Source organism: Patagioenas fasciata, chromosome 8, assembly GCF_037038585.1.
Source record: "Patagioenas fasciata isolate bPatFas1 chromosome 8, bPatFas1.hap1, whole genome shotgun sequence".
NCBI lineage: Eukaryota > Metazoa > Chordata > Aves > Columbiformes > Columbidae > Patagioenas > Patagioenas fasciata.
The window spans coordinates 20,408,776-20,434,067 of NC_092527.1; the positions used below are offsets into that span (position 1 = coordinate 20,408,776).

The 25,292-nt window shown below is 39.5% G+C and overlaps 1 long non-coding RNA gene across 2 annotated transcripts in view; it reads left to right on the forward strand.

Moving 5' to 3' along the window:
• The window catches only part of LOC136104474 (uncharacterized), a 120,517-nt gene that overhangs the window by 692 nt on the left and 94,533 nt on the right, over window positions 1-25,292 (forward strand). The window contains exons 2-4 of one of the 2 annotated variants that reach the window (XR_010651765.2): window positions 1,562-1,606; window positions 2,775-2,829; window positions 10,716-11,964. This is a non-coding gene — a long non-coding RNA (uncharacterized lncRNA). Of the gene's footprint in view, window positions 1-1,561; window positions 1,607-2,774; window positions 2,830-10,715; window positions 11,965-25,292 lie in introns of those variants that run through there. The other variant, XR_011740284.1, reaches the window with a different exon arrangement.

Genomic DNA, 25,292 nt, shown 5'->3' on the forward strand with positions numbered 1-25,292 from the left:
ATCACAAACTAGGGGTGCGAGCTCATACAGAGGATACGTTGCCCACTCCGTGTGGCCTGTGCAGTGTCTCTTATGACACTGGGAGTACTCATGGTGATAAAGTATGTAAGGCATTGCAGGGTTGCGCTCTATACGTCTTCCTTAATAATGTGAGCACAGAATTATATTTGGAAAATCATTACTGGCTTTTAGGTGTTTTTCTCCTGATGCTATTTTAAGCTATAAATCAATGTTCCTGTCAGACTAACTTTCACTCCTAAATGTTTCAGAGCAAACATTATGATTTCTGTGCAGTGTTTGAACACAGATGGTCCTACCAGCAAACACAGGGGCATATAGAAAGAGCAATTAAATCAATAAGGCTTCTGGTGTGCACAAGGATCTGTTTTCATAACTTCTAGTACTAGAGTTGTCATTGGTGGAGCTACAGGGATCATTACAAGTTGTAAGCCTAAAGAGCTAAGAAAAACAGGTTTTTTGCAGGGTTAGAAATCTCAGCAACACCTTTAGCTCTGATTAATTTCTTTAAATTGTTCTCTTTTCTTTTTAGTATGCTTCAATTTGCATTTACATGTGTGTTATTGCAGTGGTTGAATCTGCAATGGCAGAAGTCAGACAACTTATTTACGTGTTGCATAGCCCAGTTTTGTCTGGAAAGAGGCATACCTGTAGGCTGGATAACAAATAACCAAATCGTGTTATTTGCATTCAAAACATACTTAAAATATCAGCTTCTCAGCAGCAATGTTTGTATTAAGTCACTTGAACTGTGTACCGTAAGAGTATTTTATGTTGGTAGATATTGGCTATATAGCATTGTACTTACAGTTTCTAGTATATGCATTCCCAGCAGTGCCTCTTTAGCATACTATGGATCAGTAATAATGACCACACATAAAAATCCTTCACAATAGTAATGTGCAGGAGCTGGGAATTACAAAAAGTAATTAGTCCATGTTATCAACTAATGATCTACAAAAATCTGTTTTGTGTAAGTGTGCAAACTTAATAAACTGTGTATTTATTCATTTGTGGGACTTGCACATAAGCTAAGTTCTCTGATTAAAAGTAATTGCTTTAAGTGTGGGATCTTGATACCAAGTTCTGGCTAAAATATTCATGTACATGCATAGGTTTTAAAGAAAAAAAAGTTATCTGATCATTATAAAGGTTGTCATGGCTCTAACAGATATAGTTACTACAGGCAAAATAAAATAAGAACAGATGGACATTTTTGGTAGCCTTCCGAAATTTTACTCATCTACAGGGCCAAAATATGTGTGTTTGTATTTGGGGGTGTGTTGATGTTAAGAGTTTGTTCCACTTTTGGGGTTATATTGCTGTATTTTTTGCCCACGCAAAAATGAATTTTTGTTTTCTGTACTACATGACTACTGCAGGCCCATCACTGAAATTCTCTGCCTGCTATTGCTGTGGCTACCTAATTTTTGAGGCCTCATCTGGCAAAAATCCATGCAAGTAACAGCAATACATGTAGTACTGTTGTTTGTTTGTTTGTTTTTAAGTACCACCCTTACAGCGTTTTATCTTTCCTTTGCAGTATTCAGATCTGTCGCACTGATGTCATATGACTAACAGCTTTGCAGTAAGTACTTTTTTAAAAAAATCAGCTTTTTTTGCCCTATTCAGTCTGTAATTGTACATTAATTGTGCTGCTACTGTGAGGTTGCTTCTCTAGTTTATACAGGTCCTAACAGATGGTTAGAAAGTAATGATAGATTTGATGACAATATTTTCCATTTATTGAGCCCAAGGTAGAAATGTATGAATTCTTTTGTCCTCTTCCAGTATGGTATTATACACACAACAATGGATCCCCCCACTGAGAATTAAAGAGATAGTGAACCTCCTTTCCTTTCCACATGCTCGAAATCCTAGTATTGTTAAGAAGCAGTATCTATTATTAGCACTACAGTGATGACTAGCATCTCAAGTAAGCTGAAGGGGTTAGAATGAAAGCATTACCTTTTTAAGACATTCTTTCCGTGTCTTTTACTATTTCATGAGAACTCAGTTGAGTCCAGTTAAACCCAGTTCTGCAAAGAACTTAATGTCAGCAGACTCTTCTGCTTACAAAACTCTCCACTGACTTTAGGGCTTTAGTGTCTTTCAGTCCCAGATGATCAAATAACAAATTATCCTTTTCTGACACATAATGAAGTCTTTTAATGAAGCAAATAAATCCTCTTTTCCACTGAAGTAAGTGAGATGCATGAATACAGAAGTAATAGGCTTTAGGAGAAAAAGAGATAACACTGTGTGCTTACAAGCAATGTAGCTGCAGTGCAGCTTCTTCTACAGTATCTTTCGGAGACGTCTGTGTCTGGTGGTCAGGGTACATGGCACTGCAGCTGCAAGTGGTGAGAGCTTTGCCAGCTTGCAGTTGTCTGCAATTACAAGGTGTTTTGCTAGTACTAATACTTCATTGAAGTGCATGTGTCTGGTTACTAATAGCTCTAAGCACGGACCTTCATTTGAGAGTACTTCTTTTCAGTATTGGGTACCACAGCAGAGAAGGATTAGGTTTTGTAGGCACTTGGCTGTGATTAATCACTTTTCCCTAGAATTACCTCATGTTATTCCTTGATTGTACCCACTTTTCGCTTTTCTGACTAACACCTGATTAGCTGCCTGAGAAAGTTTGCAGAAATGCCATATCAATATATTGCATAAAGTGGATTGCATTATTGTCTTGACCCTATGTAGGTTTAAGCATATGTCAAAATGTAATGATTTGAGTCTCTTTTTATGAGCTTCTGGAACACTGGAGGCTACTGTTGATCAGTGAACACAGGCCAGTAAAACAAGGTCAGTGAACAAGGTCAATGTATTCTGCACTTCTCTATTATTGAGCCATTAACGTTGGGTAATCTAAGGAGTAAGCACTGGATAATTAGATGAATCTGTTATAAAACAAAAAAAGGACACTCTTTCCTTTTTATGTTATGTTTGCCTTAAACGCTAATTTTAAGTTTGTTAGAAGTTTCTTGTAGAATGATATTACTATATTGATAGGTCTAGTGTGTAGATGACTGACACAGAAATAATACATTTCACACTTAAGAGATGACAACTTAGAGGAAAGATAGAGCAGGTTACTAAGGAGGTATGACAGTGTAACTTCACTATTGTAGTCTGCCCGTGTGCCTTGCCGTTGTAAAGATGACTTCTGCCATGAGACTAGGTTAGGTTCTGTTTAGTTTTGGGTCTTGGCTGGCTGTGTTCTAGAAACTATAATGCGACCAACACTTCAGGATTTTTCTACACTGACTCATCATCAGTCGCTATCTGAGCTAGATGGAACCACCCTATTAGGACTAGAAAAATTGAATCACAATTGTCGTCCACCTCCTGAATACGAACTTCATCATACAACACTACTGGGTTCCTAGCTGTCCTTCTGTAGCTGCAGCGATAAAACATAGTGGGGCTTAGATCTTCAGAGAATGCTGCTACCAATTCACTGTCTGCCTCAAGGAGTTTCTTGCTAGAAGTTCTACACAGCTTTGTAGCACCTACTGGGAAACCAAACGTACAAATGGGTTAATAGTTTATATTTTCGTCATCTTACTGTGCCAACTGCTCTGAACCCAATGTATTAGCTGTGCTGCATTCTTAAGTGTTTATTGTAGAATATCACAACAATTAAGACAATTCAAGGAATGTTTTTAAGAACATAAAACATGTAGAAACTAAAAATGAGCTTATTAAATGTGTGTGTGTGTATTAATGCTTATTCTAGAAATTGCTAACTAGGAATGAGGTTTAAAAAACAGATTTTCCTACTTTTCTTCTGAAAGATTCCACATGAGAATACATTTTCACATCTATGTAAAATATGTATGATAGTGTAGGTGTAGTTAAAATTAGACAGTTTACTCACAGTAAATGCAAACAAGAAGTCTTTCTAGTCTTCTGACAACATTACTATGAACCTACAATAGAGTTTGGTTTTTCAAAAAACAAGAAGTAGTTTTCAGGAGCTTGACTCTGTGATTGTATAGATGAGTACCACTAAAACAAAAAATAATTGATAAAACTATTCTTATATATCCCACCAAGTATCCCATTTGTTACAGCAGTGTTCTTTTAAATAACATTTTTAGGCAATGAGAGATGTATGCTTGTATTCTGAGTATATGTATGCTGGCTGAGAGTTTGTCAATATAAATGACTGGTAAACAATCTAAGTGCTTTATTCACAGTAGTTGGCCATTTTAACAGTCTATACATTCATTTTACCACTGGTGATTTTGGTTAATATTTATGGTAATGTCTACACATGGACACACAGAAATGGAGGCGAATGAACTGAGGATGTTAAAGGAGTTTAAGTTAAGAATGTGAAACTTGGTGTGGATGCTGGAAATCAGCTTTAAACAGCCTTTGCTGCACCATGATTCTTTTCTAAGAACATGCTTTTGGGGAGCGTTAAGACTGTTGTGATCAAGCAGTTTACAGAGCTACTGCATCTACCAGCTGAGATATGGTAACTGACTTCCTATATGTTCTTTGTGCATTTCCTTAAAAAGGGAAAGGTTGGTTTAAATCACTCTTGTTGACCAGTTTAAGCTTTGCTGGTTTAGTTGGCACTGAAATGTACAGATACCTCTGTTGAGATGCCTACAGTAAGTTCTGAATTTTTTTATCTGCCTTGAAAAAGCACATCTTTATATTCAGTCAGTGCTTAAGGTTTTTTTGCATGTTCAATTCAATTTCAAGGACCCCTGTATCCAAATCAGCCTCTAAGATCCCCTATGCAATACTTGCATTGTTTGTGTATATATTTATCAGTGCCTGTTTCATCTCTGCAGGCTTTTTCGCCCCCCCCCACCCCATACTACTGGGTGCTTGTATGTATCAACTCCTTTCCTCATAGTTCCTCATGCTGAATTTGCCTTACTAAAGTAATAAAGTGCGTGCGTGTTGGTAAGTGTAAGATTAGTCTGAAAATTTAAGTGTTTTGCTGGTTTGGAGTCTCATAAATTATTTATATCCCCACTGCAGAATTAACAGGCTGAGGGATTTATGCAATTTTGTGTACATTCCAGTTCACCACAAAACCAAAGCCTTTGGACTGGCCAAGGCTTTTGAAAAAGCTACTAGCTATAATTAAATAATACTATATTTAGTAATAATGAATTCTTTGAATATGTGCATGTGTGTAATTGCTTTTTTACTGGCTAATCATTAAGATCTTAACTCTTTCATAGATTCTTTATGGCTTAGATAATTATCTTATTTAGTGTGCATTCTAAAGGTTTGTAGCTTTATATTAGTAGGTATCTGAGTTTAGTGCCATCAGCAAGCACTAAATGACCAAATTAGGCAGTACTTTAATAAAATTGCTAGATAGCACCACATTTATACATCTGTATGTATAAACTCCTTCCACATGCAGTGGAAATACAAATCCACAGATTAAATCACAGTGACATATTTTTGAGTTTCTTATCTGTGCCATATTCATTAACTCATCTTGACTAAAACTCTTCTAGTGTCCCAGACCTCAGATGAGCTTCAAGTAATTACAATAGAGAAAGAAAATTAACCTCGTAGAAAAATACTTCCTTCTTCCTGTCCTGAGATCCTGAACCGACAGTTATTTTCACATAATTGGACTTTGTACTTGCAGAAAATTCAGTAGGACTCATTGTAAGATTTCTCTGTGAATGTATACATTTTGTTCTCTGCTCCTCATAAAAATGCAGTGCTGTCACAGAAAGGACAGTGTGTATTCAACACTGTGCCACTCATAGGTTTAAAGATCATGAGAACTGTAGTGAGAGTTTTATTCTGCTGCGAAGGGAAGAATTACATTGATCCACTTCTGAGCTTGAAAAAGCTGTCCTCATGACACATTATGTCTGTAAGGTTTGTTTTACAGTCTTTTAAAGTGTACTGAAAACCTTAAAATCTTTCTCTTAGTCTTCTCTATAGCTAGATTCATAGCTATTAAGAATTAAATTGTGAATCTCTTACACATAGAGAAGATCTTCCCCCCCCCCCCCTTTTTTTTTTTTTTTCTCTTTCCTGAAGGGATCAAGTGTCAGCAGGATGGATCTTTGCCTCCTTACACAGGTTAGATTACTCATGTGAGTGTTCAGAGATAGGGATGAGAGGTTCGTAAACCCTGTCCTAAAGGACCCTTGCCATAAACTATTAGTTCTATTGAAATATTTTAACGTCATTCCTATTTAAAGTATTATGTTCCATACGATTCAGTGTATTCAGTCCACTGACAAAAAATAACACTTGTTTAATAAAAATTTTAACATTTTTCTGAAACTAGGACATATTTGGGTTCTGCTGTCTTGGAGCTGCTGGAAGATGAGAAGCAAAAATTAAGAGCTACTAAGTTTTCTGCAGATGCCCCAAAATTTCAAGGGTGAAATTAAATTCCTATTTAGGTTTTGGGTTATGTGTATAGGAAAATGCCCCTGATGCCAGGCATGTGTGTGTCATTCCTTACTGTTGCATACTCTATCAGCATTGCCAAACAATTGTGGTACACAGTGGAAAAGTGTCTGCAGACTGCTGCCAAATGAGGGTCGATAGCCCCAGGAATGTCACACTGCAAAGCATGCTGCCCTTTTGAAACATTTTCTCCTGAGACAAACTTTCTGCATTCGTTACAGTTTCCTTTGCAAAGCAGTTAGCCAAGCCTATGCTCACATTTTTCACTCATACTGTATTTGATTTACATCAGCTGAAGGAAATGGTAATGTGCAACAGTGACTCTGGAATTTAAACAGAAACCCACAAGGGATCTCTGTGCTGCAGGCCAACTTCCAAATATGGGAGAAGAGAAGCAGGCGTAGTAGCCTGGGAAGCCATCCTCAGTGAAGCAAGGGGCAAAATAGCTGGGAGTACATGAGCTTCTTGGAATTTGTTCAGAAAGGTAACTGCTGTAGTGCTTTAGTCAGAAAAAAGGAATGAAGTACAAATGCTGTGACAGCAGAAAGAAGCATTGTTGAATTTTAACTGCCTAGGGCCTGAACAAGAGAAGTGCAGTTATTTTTTTTCCATTCCATTTTTCAGTATGTAGTAGTGCACTTTTACCCCAAATCCAAATGTGTATCTGAAGTCTGCCAATACCAAACTGTTAGGTTTGCAGATTTCTGAGGAAAACTCACAAGAACACTTGTGAGAAGATTGGTGGAGCTGACTACTAGGTCTGGTTGAAGTTCTGCCAGATCAGACTCTCCAAACAGAACTAAATTAATCAATATTTAGACCCACATTCTACAAAACTTTATTTGAAGGCTTAACAGGAGCCTTTACTATACATTTAACAGAAGGAAGACCTTTTAAGAAAGCCCTAAAAAAGTAGAGAATCAACAGATTTTAACTACTAGCTGGTAGATTCACTTGTATTTAGCTTTTGCAGATTTTTGAGGCTTCTGAGTTCCATAAGCAGCGGTAGCTGCATGTCAGCCAGGCATGCAGGGAAGCAGTGGCCTACAGACCAAAGGATCACATAGTCAAGCCAGCAAGGGCAAGTCTGACAGAGTAGTGGTTCACTTTTCTCATGAGTCACTGTTTACAGAATCACAGAATGGTTGGGATTGGAAGAGACCTCTGGAGATCATCTAGTCCAACCCACCTGCTAAAGCAGGTTCACCCAGAGCAGATCACACAGGAGTGTGTCCAGGCAGATTTTGAATGTCTCCAGAGAAGGAGACTCCACAACCTCTCTGGGCAACCTGTTCTACTGCTAAGAACAGTTTACAGAACACTTTGTAAGTATTGGTGCCCTTATTTGCTGCTTTATAGACAAGATTTATGATCTTTTGATAGGAAGAGGATAAATCTGGCTTTTAGAAACAAGGAAAGTGAAGCCAATGTCCTATGAATTGAAATGCCATTAGAAAAGCCTTCTTATGGAGGTGGGCATTTTATCACAGTATCACAGTATCACAGTATCACAGTATGTTTGGGATTGGAAGGGACCTCAAAAGATCATCTAGTCCAATCCCCCTGCTGGAGCAGGAACGCCTAGGTGAGGTCGCACAGGAATGTGTCCAGGCGGGCTTTGAATGTCTCCAGGGAAGGAGACTCCACAACCTCCCTGGGCAGCCTGTTCCAGTGCTCTGTTACCCTCACTGAGAAGAAGTTCTTTCTCAAATTTAAGTGGAACCTCTTGTGTTCCAGCTTGATCCCATTGCCCCTTGTCCTATCATTGTTTGCCACTGAGAAGAGCCTGACTCCATCCTCATGGCACTCACCCTTTATATATTTATAAACATTAATAAGGTCACCCCTCAGTCTCCTCTTCTCCAAACTAAAGAGCCCCAGCTCCCTCAGCCTTTCTTCATAAGGGAGATGCTCCACTCCCTTAATCATCTTTGTTGCCCTACGCTGGACCCTCTCCAGCAGTTCCCTGTCCTTCTTGAACTGAGGGGCCCAGAACTGAACACAATATTCCAGATGGGGTCTCACCAGGGCGGAGTAGAGGGGAAGGAGGACCTCTCTCGATCTACTGACCACCCCCCTTGTAATACACCCAAGGATGCCATTGGCCTTCCTGGCCACAAGGGCACAGTGCTGGCTCATGGTCATCCTGTTGTCCACCAGGACCCCCAGGTCCCTTTCCCCTACACTGCTCTCTAATAGGTCATGCCCCAACCTATACTGGAACTTGGGATTGTTCCTGCCCAGATGCAGGACTCTACACTTTCCCTTGTTAAATTCCATCAGATTATCCCCCGCCCAACTCTCCAGCCTGTCCAGGTCCCGCTGGATGGCGGCACAGCCTTCTGGCGTGTCAGCCACTCCTCCCAGCTTAGTGTCATCAGCAAACTTGCTGATAGAACACTCAATTCCCTCGTCTAAATCATTAATGAATATATTGAATAATATTGGCCCCAGTACTGACCCCTGAGGCACTCCACTAGATACTGGCCTCCAACTGGACTCCGCACCATTGACCACCACTCTCTGGCTTCTCTCTTTAAGCCAGTTTGCAACCCACCTCACTACTCTATTGTCGAGACCACACCTCCTCAATTTAGCTGTGAGGGACTGTGTCAAAGGCTTTACTGAAGTCAAGGTAGACCACATCCACCGCTCTGCCATCATCCATCCACCTTGTTACATTCTCATAAAAGGCTATGAGGTTGGTCAAGCATGACTTCCCCTTGGTAAAGCCATGCTGACTGCCCCTAATGACCCTCTTATCCCTGATGTGCCTTGAGATGGCACCAAGGATAAGCTGTTCCATTACTTTCCCAGGGACAGAGGTGAGGCTGACCGGTCTATAATTACCCGGGTCCTCCTTCTTGCCCTTTTTAAAGACTGGAGTGACATTTGCTTTCCTCCAATCCTCGGGCACCTCTCCCGTTTCCCAAGACTTGGCAAAAATGATGGATAGCGGTCTAGCAATGACTTCAGCCAGCTCCCTCAGCACCCGCGGATGCATCCCATCTGGACCCATGGATTTATGGACGTCCAGACTACTTAATTGTTCCCTAACCCAGTCCTCATCGACTAAAGCAAACTCCTCCATTAACCTGGCTTCATCCGGGGTCTCAGGGGTACAGGGTTCCCCAGGACATCCTCCAGCGGAGTAGACAGAGACAAAGGCGGCATTCAGCAATTCTGCCTTCTCTGTGTCTTCTGCCACCAGGGCACCCACCTCATTCATCAGTGGGCCTACATTGCCTCTGGTATTAGTTTTATCTGCTATGTATTTGAAAAAGTTCTTCTTGCTGTCCTTGACCCCTCTCGCCAGCTGTAATTCTAAGGAGGCCTTGGCTACCCTAGCTGCCTTCCTGCATCCTCTAACAGCAGCCTTATATTCCTCCCAAGTGGCCAGTCCCTGCTTCCATGACCTGTAAACTCGCCTCTTCTGCTTGAGCATACCCAACAGATCCCTATTCAACCACGCAGGCCTTCTGGCTCCCTTCCTCGACTTCCTACGTGTGGGGATGCTCTGATCCTGAGCATGGAAGAAGCAATCTCTGAATGCAATCCAGCTCTCTTGGGCCCCTTTTCCTTCAAGCAGTCTTGCCCATGGGGTTTCCCTCAGAAAATAATTTGTAGGCTGCTTTCCCTTACTCATTGTGAAAGAGATGGGCATCTTCTAGAAAAATAGCTCAGGCTAGAATGGCTGTGGTAGAGATAGGATGCTGCTTGTCCTGGGACACTCTTGAGATTAAGGTGGAGACGGAAGATTCTGTTTTTCTTTTCAAGCTGCCTAAAGGAGGAAGTATCATGTTTTCATTTAGCAAAAGAGATTTGATTGCAGAGTTTCAAACTTCTGAAACTGACTTTGTTGTCTCAATAAAAATTGAATTTTACTTTCCTTTGGGGTGGTATATTATGGTGGTATATGTGAAAGTATATTATTTATATGTCATTAGGCAAAAGCATCAACATTTATCCCTGCAGATTCTAAACAACTTCTAGTGTGCCTTCCTGTGTTTCCTCTACTACTACCACCAAAATAAAGATACCATGTACAAGTTGTAATGTGAAGGACTCCCAAAAATCAAGTGACAAGTCTCTCAAATTAGGATTGTAATGTTGAAGTTGAGTCATAGTGATACAGCTAATGTGCCATCAGGGAAAGAGTTGACAGGAGTGCCACTAAATTACACCATTAGCTTTCAGAGCTGTCTGAAATAGGAAATGTTGCAACTTTGGTAACGTTGTTCCTGTCTAACTGAAGATTTTTGTACTTTATTCTACAGGTTGTCATTGCTTTGGCTGCTGCTTGAAAAATGTACTTTACCCCTCAGAAGGCTTAAACCCTAATGCCTGATTTGGTTCCACTTTTCACCTTCCATGATAATGAAGTTCAAAAAACATTTTGCAAAAATGTAAAATACTCTCCCTCACAGTACATGCTTAAACTGCTCAGTCTTTAGTTGGAAATTTTAAAAAACACAAACAAACAAAACATAAACAAACAAAAACCCACAAAACAAACAAACCAACCAAATGTGCTATCCATAGCTGTAAATGACAAAATAAGAGGTTCTGAATGTTAAGTGCTTATAACTTCAGTGGAGATAAATTTTAACTATCATCATAAAGAGATGTTATTAATTCCAAATGTTTAAATGGAACAAAGTTCAAGAGTCCAACATGTTCAAAAGCTATTTGAACAAATTCAGAGTAGGTGATTCCATCAGGGTCTGTTAAACATGGAGACACTATTTCTGGCTTGAGAAGATCCTCAGCTTTAGATTTTTTGGCTGACCATGCATACTTTGGAAATTGTTATTTTATTCATGGACACCTGCTGTTGACCACTGTCAGAGCTGGGATAGTATCCCAGATGACACACATGGTCTGACTCTGTACATCTTTATGTTGTTCCTGTAAAATTATTCTGCTCTAACACTTCAGATCAAGAAAGAAGGACCAAAATTGGTGTCAGTGTAATGAGAAACTTCCGGGTAAGGATGAGCAAGACAAAAGTAACTCATTATCTGCTGTTGCTGTTACTTCCTCTCTTGTGTGTGAGCTTTTCTTCTGCTAGAATTGACTTGTATCTGTTACAACAAAGATATATATTGTATAAACAGAGCACTGTTACTATTTAAAAGTTAGTGATAATGTGAGAGAAAACAGAACACAGCCTGCATCATCATGTCCTGACCCTGTGGATGACCATGCACACAGTGATCCAAGGGACACAACTGTGGGCCAGGTCATGGCATGGGCAGCTTGCGTCTTGGTCACGTGGCAGAGACTGCCTGCTGGACAAACCTCTAACTGCCACACGTGCTTTTAGTACTCAAAACATGACCTGTAAGAAAAAAATGTACATATACTGAAGATACCCATTTGCATACTCTCATGCACCTTATTTTCATGCTTATGACACTCCTTGTGATATATAATCCTTGCATCTCCTTAATGTAAAGTGGCAGTAAACTTGTGGTATCTCTGTTCCAAATAAAAGAAGCCTGGAAACAACCTCCATGGCTTCATGCAAACCTGTTTTCTTTCCAGTTTCTAAGTGTGTCTAGCCTAAAAATTCCACGTGTCTTTAATTAGGTTTGATTTTCTCCTAGAAACTGGGAGAGAGCGCAGAGAGACTTTAATGCAATAGAAACACAGGGAAAATTAGATCTGAAAATGAGGCAAAGAAAGCAGACTCTGAATAAAGGACTGAGACAGAGAGAAAAATTGTTGTGGGAAAATTATATAAGCATTCTACAGACAGGACTGAGAGTATCTGAGAGCTTTCATGAAGGGAGGAGATCTTATTGTGTCTCTGAAATGAAGGTGAGCATAGATTTCCTTTTGGCAAAGGAAACATGTCCTCTGTGTTTTAATTTCGAAGTAATAGTAAAGGAGAGAAAGAATATGGGTTTAAACTGAAGAAAAATATTTTAAGAAATCCTGCCACATCTGACTTGATACAGTTACTGCACCCATAGCACCAAACCCTTGGGACATCAGCTTCCTTTAGCTCCTGTAAAAAAACAGTGCTTCTATAGTTTTCAGAAAGAGTTAAAAATAATATCACTAAGTGTATTTCCAAATGTGACTAAAAGCAGGGAAGGCTCTCTGCTGCACTAGCTGTGGTCAGTAAAGCTCAGTACAGGCAATGTGTTTCTGAGGGGTAGTTGTACTTGATGGCTACAAACTCTGTCACCTCAGCACAGTTGCTTTCTGAATCTTGCAACTGAGAGAATCCTGGGGACAACAGAGTAACCTTCACTATTGGACACTGGAGTCTGGTTCTCCTTTTAGTTGTCTAGTCACAAAATACAAGATCAACATCGGTTTAATATCTGAAGTACAAAGAGAATCGTGGTTCGTGGGTTTGCTTGAAACAAACCCTGTGAGTGCGAGACTGTGGCCTTTGCAGTGAAATCCCACAGATCACACTGAATCATGCAGTGGTCTGCACCACTGCAGAGGGAAGGAGGAAGTGTCAACACTCCAGCCTGGTTGCTGCCGTTCTGCCCTCTCCATTGCCCATAAAGTGGGAAGCAGTAGTGGTGCAACCCAGGCCTAACCTTGGCTTGTCTCTCTGACAGAACATTAGGAAAAGAGCAAATAAGACTGCAATAAAAACCAATCAACCAAAAAGCTCCCAAAAAACACCTGACCCACAAAAACCCCAATATGCAGAATATATGTAGCTTAGATTCTGCTTAGGGTCTCTCCAGGATTGGAATCCTAGGAGCTGCATAAAGGCAAGAACTTGGAAGGCCCAGGAGTAGAACAAGGAGGAATGTGGACATGCTGGGAGCAGGAAGAGAACTCCCTGGTAAATGCAGGACAAAAAGAACAACAGGTGCCAGAGGCCAAGGGTTGAGGTGCCTTGTCACAGAAGAGCTATGTAGAGAATTCTGCTCAGCACCTGTTCATAGTGTCCCAGGCTTGAAGAAGAAGACGACAACAATGATAACAACGACATTCATTTGGAAAGATTCAACTCTGGGACAAGCTGAGAGAAAAAAAAAAAAAAAAAGAAAAAGTAGTCCTAAGGAAAGAAGTAGCCATTATGATATTATTATTTTTTAATTGAGAACAAAATAACTTAAAAGTACATGCAAAAGTAAATTGAGTTACATTTAAAATGGTGATAATGGCCTAGAATCAGCTTTGAGCCTGTAATAAAATATGTTAAATACTCTTAAGTTACAGCTTACTTTCACCTTACGTTTTAATGTATGGACATTGCAGAAACATTCCAGGGAATTAACCATGCAACTGATAGTGCTGCAGGATGGAGAACTGTGCTTCTTCCCTCCATATCCAGTATATGACTATCCCACCCCATCTAGAATCGAAGGAGTTTTGTTTCTTTCTACTGTACTGTTCACCCCTCTGCTCTCAGTAGGCTGAATTTCAAGGAGAGCAGTATATGGGAAACAAGGTAGGACTGCACTTCTGGCCTGCAAAATTAAAGAGAGGGCAGCTGACACCTCAGGAATGTATTTTCTTGCAGTTACCATGGTCAGCTTTTACAGTAAGAAGAGGTAATCTGGCACTACTGCTAATTGTACTGCAAATGTTTCCATATGCATGGGGTGCTCCAGAGCTTCATTAAAATCTCCAGGCTGTTTCTCTTTTCTCTGTTTTCATTCCCAGGTAGCACCCTACAGTCACCGTGAGTTCAGACTTCTTAGTATTCCAGAGGCAGACAAAGATACTTTTATTTGATATAAGTAGTAGAAAGTACTTCCTATTTATGTTTTGTTAGGAGCACAAATATTCACACAGACTTTTTATAGGAAGGTAGCAGTTGTCATATATATCAGACCACTGACCTGTCAAGTCCAATCAGATTGTGGCCAATCCTGACACTTGTAGAGGAAGGTGTAAGAAACCCTACTGAAGAGTTCCCACCCAAGGTGGAGTCTGTTTGGGGTTTTTTTTTGGCTTTGTTTGTTTGCTGGTGTTACACCTGTGTAATGTGGCAGTGAACTTCTGTTACTTTTCTTGTAACCTGATAGGTTGAGCAAGCTCCTTTCTGCCATGAATTATTACATGCTGGGTCAGAATTTAGATGCACACATTCCACTACATATGAAAATCCCAGCAGGGTAGCCCTTTTTTACAGTCTGTGTGATTCACATACTGGCAAAATGACATTCAGAAGTATTTGGACTTACAAAACTGCTGAGCTAGCAAAACTCCCCTTGTAGTCTATAAGAAATATATAACAATTTGAAATTATCAACAGTGAATTCTCCTATCTTTTTGCTACCAAAAATTAGTATTATTAAGTAACTGAAAGTATTGTATAGCAGTAATTCTAATATCAGTTTATCTCCTGGTAGATCGATCTCCCTATTTGTGGATGTTCTGCTTTCTCTGCAAGTATTGGTATTATTTATATCTATTGATGCCCTTTGAAAGTTCATTCACCACTACATTTTTTTTAAAGGATGCGTTAGATATTAGCTAATGTGTAGTGCTCTATTCTGAGATTGGCATGAAATGAGTCCTTATTTTAGAAAGGAGGGAACTGAGACTATTTAAATATAAACATTTTTCATTCTTTAATAGAACCTGGAAATTACTGAGTAATATTTTTAGGCTTAGTCTGTGAATGGGTCTTTTTGAGCCATCTGAGAGGACTGTTTCTATGTGCTATTATTTTATGTGATTTGACATGGACACAGTAGTTACTCAATTGAATGTTGGTTGCCTTACTGTTAATGCACTCAGATGTGCTGAGAGATGGTTTCAGAGTTAGCTTCCCAGTTTGATGCCATTATGGGTTTTAGCCAGTGGTCTTGGATACAGCACTGAATTAGCACCTGCGTATGCCATTGGTTCTCTTCTGCTGATTCTGGATATTCTAAGCTGATTCCTTTTTCTTTTCTAGCTCCAGTAATATACACAGCCGAGATCTATTCTCTTGAATTCTTAACTTTAGATATTAGACTCCAGAAAGAGATGATGTGATACTACTGATATCTTGACAATCTCTTTTCCTTCACACTTCCATTCTTGAAATGTTTGGCATAGTCATAACTTCCTTACATGGGGAAGATTTATTTACTCTATGTAAATTATACTATTGTAAGACTGCATGTCTTTCAAATGGTTATAGGAAAGTTTTAACATGCAGGAGAATACTTAATATTAGCTACTAATTGTATATGCACACATAAAAGCGGAGCTCATACCTCAGTCTTCCATAATTTATGTAAGCTATGGTTTGGCTCAGATTTCCTAAGTACTTATCCCAACTTTGCAAAATTTTATCCAAGTCCTAAGCGTGCAAGGAAATATCTTTACTGAAATCCTCGTCTCACTGAATTAAGTAGCAGAATTCACACATATTTTAATAGAGCAAGGAATTTACCCCTGAACTTCAAAGAACTTATGTGACCTGGCAAATAATCCACAAACTTTTTTCCCATTTCAGCCTTACCAGAGATTTTTCATTTTGAAGAAACTTGCAGAATTAATGCAACCAAATTATATGTTAGGTACATGCACATTATTCCCAAACATATTCAGTCTAGACATAAACTCTTGACAGTCCAGAGGAGCTCCTAGATATTGCAAAGAAGCTGTGAAACAGAGCAGGAGCTGCCCTTGGACTGTGTGCATAAACACTCTGAACATTGCTTAGTCTGTTTAAATCCAACCTGTTGCAGGGAATAAATTGCTTCTGCTATACCAGTTGCAGATACTAGCTCAGCTATAGATGTGATCAACAGTGTTTGACCACAATAAGCAGGGATATGGTAAAATGTAGTGCAATCTCTGCTAGTTCACCCTTTTTGCAGTGAAATGATTAGCAAACTGCATAGAGGTTGATGTGCACGAGGTACCTTTGTGAAGAGCCACAGAGGAATAAGTAATTTATGGAAGGTTTTATAACTATGATGGAAGTTGTGGAATATCCATTCAGTCATGAGCATGTTTGGCAAGTTTTAACATCTTCCAGAACATCTTCCAAAGTCTCCAGAGCTTTCAGACACTCCAGGAGATGACAAGCAGCTCATATGAGCCTCTGAGACAGAATTTATATTGTCTGTGACATTCCAACGTGTCTTTTGGTAACAATAGTTTATTACCATTGCAAAACTGCTATTAGCATTCTCCTGAAAAGTGAGCATATCCCCTTCAATACGTTTAAACTCCGACAGGAATTGTATCAACTGCATTTCAGGGCAGCAGCACCCATTTGCTAACAATCTACAGAGTTCTTGCAACGTAGAGAGTAGAACTGTCAACTTTTCCTAGCAAATCATTTATGCCCCCTCCCTGAGTAATTCTAGGAAATGTCTGCACACTTCATGTGGGACAATATTAATTTTCTATTTGCTGACTAACTGGGCATACCAAGTGGCACTGAGAATGCCAGCAGAAAGACGAGTATTTCTTCTTGCAGTGGAAATGGTATATAGTTACCCTGAAAAAGTCAATAATGCAGTGTAAATTATTATTTTCTTTACATGTTGTCATCTGCAGAGACACAAAGACCTTGTCTTTATCTGAAACTAGGCCTGCAGACACTGATGTAGAGGAAACAGTACAACCTCCAGTCTTATAAGAGAGACGGTAATTTTTGCTTTTCTCAGTCTTGGAGTAATCTTCATTCATATATTTTGTCCCTTTTTCTTGTGAGTTTACCTTGTGCAGGAACACCAGAAGCTCCAGCTGTGGCTTACTCTTTCCATGTAGCTAGAACAGACCAGATAATGCCATAGATTTCAAATGATCTGCAGTGTTCCAATAACATGGGCTGAGCCCTGAAGTAACATTTTGGAAGAGCAATATGCCAAGGTGTGCAGCTCACCATGAATGAGATGAGTTCTCAGTTCAAAGTGTTTAACACGGGGTAAAGATTTTTTAAAAGAAGTAAAAATTAATCATATGTATGAAAACTGATTTAAAATCACCTTAAAAAACCAGTCACCTTTAATCTGTTCAGAAATACTCGAAGAGTCCGTAGAGTCCCCACACTGGGAATTCAGTGACAGGTCATGAGACAGGCTCCCTTTGCACTGTGTGTATCATCACTTCCATTTAGCCCATTAACTAATCTAGTTGCTATTAACTCACAGTCTGAAACAAATTTGTCACCCACATCTGTACTTCTTAGGCTATAGCTTTCTCTTAAACATGACATTGTGGTGTGGAAGAGACTTTAAAACAAAATACTAATGCAGACAGCTCATGTCATCATGCCCACAAGACCCAGTGTCTGCCAACTAAGCTTTAAAGGATTTCCCCTGTGACTACAGTTTGTTCAGACACTCAGTAGTGTTTCTTGTTTGAAGGTTTTAGTGGTGTTTCGAGGGGCATAGTTTTGTGTGCTTATTATCTGATGAAAAACACTGCTTTCATGATGTCAGTTTAGGTAATTTTCTAATCCCCACTATCTCAGTGTTCAATGTCACTGACCCTGAAACTTTAGAAGTTTTCTTCTTAGCCTTACTATTACTACTAATAGAGCACTAGATCTTGAGTTCTCTAATTATTTAATGCCATACAAACTACTAAATGAATATGTCTAATTCCCATATCTATTTTGGGGACAAAACCTCAGAAATGCAGCACTCTAATTCTAAAATCTCAGAAAGTAGTTTGAATCATAAGACTTAATTACAATGCTACACTTAGTTACAACACTACACTTAATTACAATACTACATTACTTTTCAGGATCTGGCTTGCTTTCTGTTGTCCGCATTAAATGTACTTGTTTACTAATGTATTTTGTTTGCATTGGGCTAATCTTCATCAATGGCCAGTATGGGCCACTGAAGGGATTCAGAATTTTCCTCTATATCAATATATACTGTGGATAATGTCTACAGATCTGTTGCAAAAGCTGTTACTGGTACTCTGAGTGCTTCTGAGACTTAATAATCTCAAAGATGGTGACTCCTAGAAAATATCTAATATAGTTTGGGAAATGAGCTTTTCAGACCAGGATGCTATAGTTCATAGATATGCACTCTACTTCTGCAGGAATTTCTGCTTTTGGTTGGGGCCTTGAAGGTTCTATGGTGCTTCCCTTACTGAGAACTGTTAGGGAAGCTCCATCACCCTTACTATTTCAGTTTAAAGCTGTGTGATCATGGAAAGCTAATGGCTAAACTTCTATAGAATCAACCAACCATCTTTACAGTGGTTTTTGCAAATATTTCTTTGAAGCGTCAGGTCATTTGATGGTTTAAGATGATTCATACATTTAAGAGTACTGCTTTAAAGTGCAGTTTGATTCTGAGAAGGGATTATGAAGTGGCTTTGGAATGCTCTGTGCACCTTGGCAACTATCTCAAACCTTATCTGTTTATAAATAAAATGCTATTTCTGACAGCTACTGCTGCAAATTCTGATTAGAAAGTGAAAGCCAGGAGTGTTTTCTTACTGTTCATTAATTTCTTGCAGTGAAGAGTTCAAGTACGTTAGGAAATTTGCAGCATGAGAACCTTTGTAAGGGCTGTCTCTTTAAAGCCTTGCTAGTTATTCAGGAGCCAGAAAAAGAAGAACACTTTCCCAGAATGGTATACAATGTGCAGGTACTGTAGGAGTAACAGCAGGAGATGCTAATGTTTCTCACCAATGTTCATAAATCTGCCTTGGAATATTCCTTAAAAAATAAAGACAAACAAACCCACAAAACAACCACTAAACAGCTGTACTTGGGTTTTAACTGGCACTTTCAGACGTAATAAAACTATTAGTATAGAAGGAACCAGGTGTCTTTTGCTCAGGAAATTGGTTGTAATTTATTCAAACACAGACTTAGCCCGGTATCTGGCTTAAAGCTATCTGGACCGCATCAGCAGAGAGGAGGATGTTGGAATTTAAATTTCATAGGACACTGAGTTATACAGAATCCGTAGATTACTAGGGTATTTTGAATGACCATTGATTCTAGCAGCATGTGTAAACAACTCACCGAATGTTTTGTTCCAGATTTCTTGCAAGTGTAGCGCATACTTATTGCAAGCTGTTTCTTCTTAAAGGCCGCCAACTGTTATAACAACATAATATAGTGTAGTTGCCAGTACTGTTCTATATTTCTGAAATCTGTAAATGCATACTTGCTAGCCATCATGTACAAAATAGGGGAAGGCCTCAGGCTGATAAAAATCACTATAAACCAAAATCAAATCCAGTTTAACAGCAACTAAAGCTATGAGGTTTCAACCCAGATGGTTTTTTACTTTAGTGGAAAAAAGAGATTTGGGATCTTGTAGCATCGAATCCTAACTTCTCATCCCACTAAGTGGTCTGTGGAAATACTTTCTGTAATCTAAAATAAGACACACAGACCGGAAGCATAAAGCTGCTGTTTTTCTGTGGGAAACTAAAGGCGGATTCAAGAGTTTCTTGAGTCAAGCTTCTTGCATTGTTTGTTTGGAAAGACCTGCATTTCTGTTGTTTTGTCAATAACTCAGACAAGAAAAAAAATGCATCTAAGTATGAAAGCTGCGTGGAGAAGAATCCCCTTCTCCCCCTCTGTTTCACTTGACTGTCACTGTGCTGTATCACTGGCACAGGCACAAATGAACTCTCCTGCCCCTGAGAAAAGCCTTGGGGGAATAACCGTTGGAGACATTAATGTTTCAGTTTGTTCCTGTTTTTCTTTCTCTGTTGACAAAAATATGATGCTTGCATCTCTCTCTTAGGCTAATCTATTAAAGAAGCTTTGCCAGGGTTCATTGTTATGCTGACATGCTCTGCCCCGGTGAAAGAGTACTGAATTCTTTCTGAAGTTTTAGTTGCTAATTTGTTTCCCTACAATGTTAAAGACTAGTTCAGGGTCAGGAATGATCATCAAGTAGCAGAGACAGAATAGCCTACAGTCTCATTTGGAAAGCTGTGCTGTCTTGATAGCAGTATCTTTGCCAGAATGTTACAGGCTGGAGCTGTAGCATCTCTTATTTGGGAAAGTTGTCACAGCTGCTGTGTGTCACAGTGGTTGCGGTTTATTTCTTATTTTGGGGGAGAAGATGGAAGGTGGGGAAATGAGGCATCTGTTAATAATTCCTATATAAGTATGCCTTGGTTGCTGCAGCGATCAGTCCCCTCAAGGATAACTCAGGAACTGACTGTAATTCACAAGACTTGGCACCACACAACCCCGCAGTAGGACACTGGTCTTATATGGTGCTAAGACCTTGTACTGGCTCTATATGAGTGCTGGATATCTGCACCCCTGCTGTGCATCCAGCCGAGCAAGTGTCAATGAAGTCACACTGCTAGTAACTGTAGGAAACAGTATGTGCATGAGGGATGTGGGTTAAGCTCATGTCTTGGTGCAGTCTCCACTTTGTCGTGGTGTAGCTTCTGAATTGTTAAACAGTCAAAACTCCCCTCCTTCTAGGTTCCTGTCTTCCTCACTGAATTGTATACAGCTAAACTATACTCTCTAGTGATTTTCTTGATTCTTGCTGTTGTACACTGCTAGGAAATTTTCTTGAGCTGCCACACCTTGTGACCAGCAGGAGAGAGAATCATGACTTAAAGATCACTAAGATATCCTACAGACTGAAGGAAACATTCTCCTATCTTCTAGAAACCAGAGCCAGCTGCTGCTATTCAGTGATGTCTTCCTCATAGTGACCTATTTCTTGAGATTACTCTGAGAGTGCCAACATTTATTTCAGGTAAAATAAAAATCTCAGAGTCCATGTTTTTGCGGCCTCTTTTCAGCTCTGCCACTGATGTCTGTCTATTGTCAGACAAGTCTATGCCTCCACGGCTGAAACAGCTTTAGTATTTACACGTCTCAGAGCAATGAGTCACATCTTGGTTCTGTCCAGTAAAGCACATTGAGTTCGTCATGAAATACAGAGTTATTTCCAGACAGGGCCCCTCTCTGAAAAATGTTAACAGGTGGAAACCCTAGTAGATAAATTAAAGTCTGCTCTTCAAGAGAGGGTTATTTTTACCACCAGCCTGAGTTTGGTGAGTGCAAGTTTACCAAGCAATGATATACAGAAAGCATTTATAGCCAGAGTGCTGTGGACCTGTCCCTCCCCCATTTTTAAAGCAGAAGAGGCAAACAGTCTGATAACGTGTGTGCATTTGTGTATTCATAACACATGCATAGGAGATTATTTGATTTCTAGGCACAGAATTAATTTGATCACACAGACTGAAAGAAGTGGATCATGAATAGAGGGCACCAAATACCAAGTGTGTGGGTGCTTTGATGAAGAGAAGTGTACAGAATTATTTTCCTTGAAAATACTGCTTGTCTTTGTGGGGCTACTGATCTCAATATGCCTACCCCCAAATGAACGTATCTAGAATTTTCATATGCTTATATATAAGAAGTTGTCTAAGGGCACCACATTTTTGTTTGTGGAAATATTGATTTGTAGCTTCTCAGAAAGTCAGTGCCTTTTTTCCCAGTGTCTAGCTTTGTCTTTTACACTTGGAGAAATATTCATACCCATGAAACTGAAGAATTTTTATGCAGAAAGTCGAGCTAGTAACTGGATGCAAGAGTCTTGTCTGCCGGCTGCTCTGCTGAGCATGAATGAGACCTGATCACTTGTGGAATTCCCGCTGCCTCAGCCCCAGTGGGTGGGCAGTGACCTGCATGATCCCCCCCAGCCCAGCAGCTCTGGTCTTGGCTCATCAGAGCAACTTTGGTGCCTTTGACACCACCGTCTGTTCAGGCACTTGAGGCCCATCAGTGCCTCTCCTGTGAGCAGGATAGCGGTGTCATATAAAACATGATACATTCCTACAGTGTTCCTGACAGAAAGGAGTCCAGATTTATCTGGGTCCAGTTTTATGGGGAAGGACTGTACAAAAGAAAGCCCACAATAACAGTGTAAAATGATGTCGCATTATGCTATAATCAGAGTTTAAGTTTGGGAATGAGAAATTCGTAGTGAATCACCTGGACTCTCCTTCCCAGTTGTGGAATATTTTACATGTTTTTAGAAAATTCTGCATTAGTAATGCTGTGAAAATCTGCTTTTATTCATGGATTGCATTGTATATCCACAACTAAAAAAAGGGAGGTTGTGCTTCCCACATAGTATTCTAGCTAGGCCACTAATATCACATATTTTAAGAGAAGTGCTCTGTTTATTTTAGGTTTTTTGTTGGTTTTGTTTTTTTGATTTTTTGTGGTTTTTTTTTTTCTGAAATACCCAATATGAATGCCAAATAGAGGCATGTTTTTGATGAGTATCTTTTCTCTAGAAACTGGGCTGAGCGCCACAGACTTGCTTCCAGTGAACCACCAAAGCTTCTTTTAATTTGACGACCTAAGTTACTGTTGAATTTGGATGAACTCAGACAAGTTTGTATGTGAAAGTGTCTGTCTTTCATTGCTAATCCATTGAGCTATTCAATCCTTTTAAATCCTCTTCTTTTTAGGCTTAAAAAGGCTACATCTCTATCTAGACACTTTCAATGTTCTGCTTTCAGGACTTAAAAACACACTTCAAGGCTCTTCCTGTGTTTAAGATGATGCTGATAACTGCAAAGAAATCATTTTAGCAAAGACGTTTGCAACAGCAGCCAGCATACGTTGTTCTTTCTTATTGAGGTATAGATGTGCTTAATTATATAAAATACATTGCTTGCACATTTAAAAATTGCCTTTCTAGGAAAAGACATGTGAAGCATGTAGACAAGTTATCTGATGTCTTGCTTAAAAAAATACACCAAAAAAAAAATCACAAAACCTTCCAAGAAAGGAATCAGCAAATCATATAATGATTTCCAAGGTAACATAACTTAAATAAGAGCAATGACGTGGAATAACATGTTCTGAGCTCAGAGTGCTTCATATAAATAGGTTTTGAGACGGGGTAGAAGAAAGTTTTGTGTCATGGGCTCTCACATTTTGAGCACACTTTGACATCATGGTCTTCTGTCCAAACCTGGGCATGGGGAGAGGTCCCCATTGCTGCGCTGTCATGCATTCCCCTAACCGAGCTACTTTGAGCTCTAAAGTGTCTGAACTTCTGAAGAGTTACTTCCCTGTTCATGAATATTTTTTTCTACTTTCAGTTCTTATTTAGTGTCAGGTTGGAACCAAGACCTTTGATGATTTTAACAACCACAAAAAGTAAAAGTAATAAAAGTGTAAGCGGTTATTAAATCTGGTTAAGCTCTACAGAGTTTCAGTGATACTTAGTGTCTTCTGACAAAAGATTTCCCATCTTTATCTTTAAACTTATGACTTGAATTGGGATGGTGATCGTTAACTCAGGTAAATTTTGAGAAAGATAGATGGTGACATAAAAGGGATTATTTTCTTTTTTTTTTTTTTTGCCTTTCTTGGTTTTAGTTAAAATCAAACACATCACAGAACATGATATATGTTTCCATTAAATCCTCAACAGCAGAAGTTGACATATTTTACTGAACAAATTACAACTTCTAGCTACTCACGGAAATTGTTCTTAGAATACTCTGTTAAGGTCATGGAGAGTCAAATATAATCAATCATCCTGGAAAATGCAGCCGGGCAGACTCAAAGAATCTGAAATTGTCTGAACTTGTCAGCATAGGGAACTCTGTGCTTGCTTAGTGTGAAATAAAAATGGTCACAGCTACTATGAGCAAGTAAGAGATGGAAGATACTTAATTTTTTCTGAACTTCAAAAAGTGTTTTAACAGACACTCATACAAGTGCTGCACTCATCTGGTAGAGTGACATGGTGGTAACATCTACTGCCCCAATCTGATATGAAGTTACCAGGCAAGCATATTCCTACTTCTTACTATGTATTTAAAAGATATGAGGAAATGCTGTACTCAGAAATGGAAAGGCAGTTCAGCCTTCAACAAGGTAGGCTCGTTATTTTTCTCCAGTGGAAGTCAAAGATTTAAAGAAATTACTCTTAACATTTTGGAGACTCCAGAAAGAGCTCCACTGAACACGAAACTGCTTTAGTTTTCTATCCCTTCTCTTATGAGTGCCTTTCTTACTAGAGAATGCAAAATCTGATGCTTGTAAGTCCAAAAGCTACAATATGCTTTGCATCCTGAAAAAATCATCTGAGCTAGCTGTCAACCATCATGGGGATTGATGCTAAAAATCTTGACATATTTCTCACTGTGAAACACAACATTTTAAATAAAGGAGAACAGTTTGTTTTAGGGCATGCTAACAGATGAAAACAAATGTCTGAGAAGCAGAGCCTGACCCCTCAGGGTGTATTTTTCTTCCTGTGCCTTACACCAGAATCTGTAGCAAGAGGCTTCGACTTCTCACAAAGCCTTCATTGTGAAGATGAAGAGGAAATGCCCCTATTTCTGTGCAACCCGGGGGGCTCCCTGAAACACCCTGTGTTGCCCAGCCTCACCGGCGCCCCGGGAGCAGCCTGACTGAGCGGAGCGTCAGATTTGTTCCAGGCACTGCTGGCTGCCAGCACGTTGTAGGACTAACTTGTGAGGAATGTTCCCCTTGGCAGGCAGCCCCTTCCTGGCACTGGCGCCAAGTGATATCAACCATAATTGTTACTGTTTATGATTTTTCTTGTTGTTTATATGAATCACTGCTAAGAAAGCTAGGTTAACCCAAATCTTTGAACAACTCATACAGTGGGAAGCCTGACAGTAGGTAAGGGATAATAGAAATTATTTTTAATTGAATCTACAATTTTTTGAGCTGAGAGATAAAAGGGTATTCTGCTTGAGCTTGTAGCTCCAAATCCAAGAGCTGCTGAGTCTTACACCTTCATCATTGACACTGTCTTGCTATGTGCCCTGGAAGAAGTTTCTTCAACATTTTGCTTGCTTTTCTTTTACTTACACTTTTCTCTATTTTCTGTTAATTTGCTTTTCGTTCAGCTGCTTTGAAACTAATGTAAGCAAGCAGGCCCGCATGTAAATAAATATTG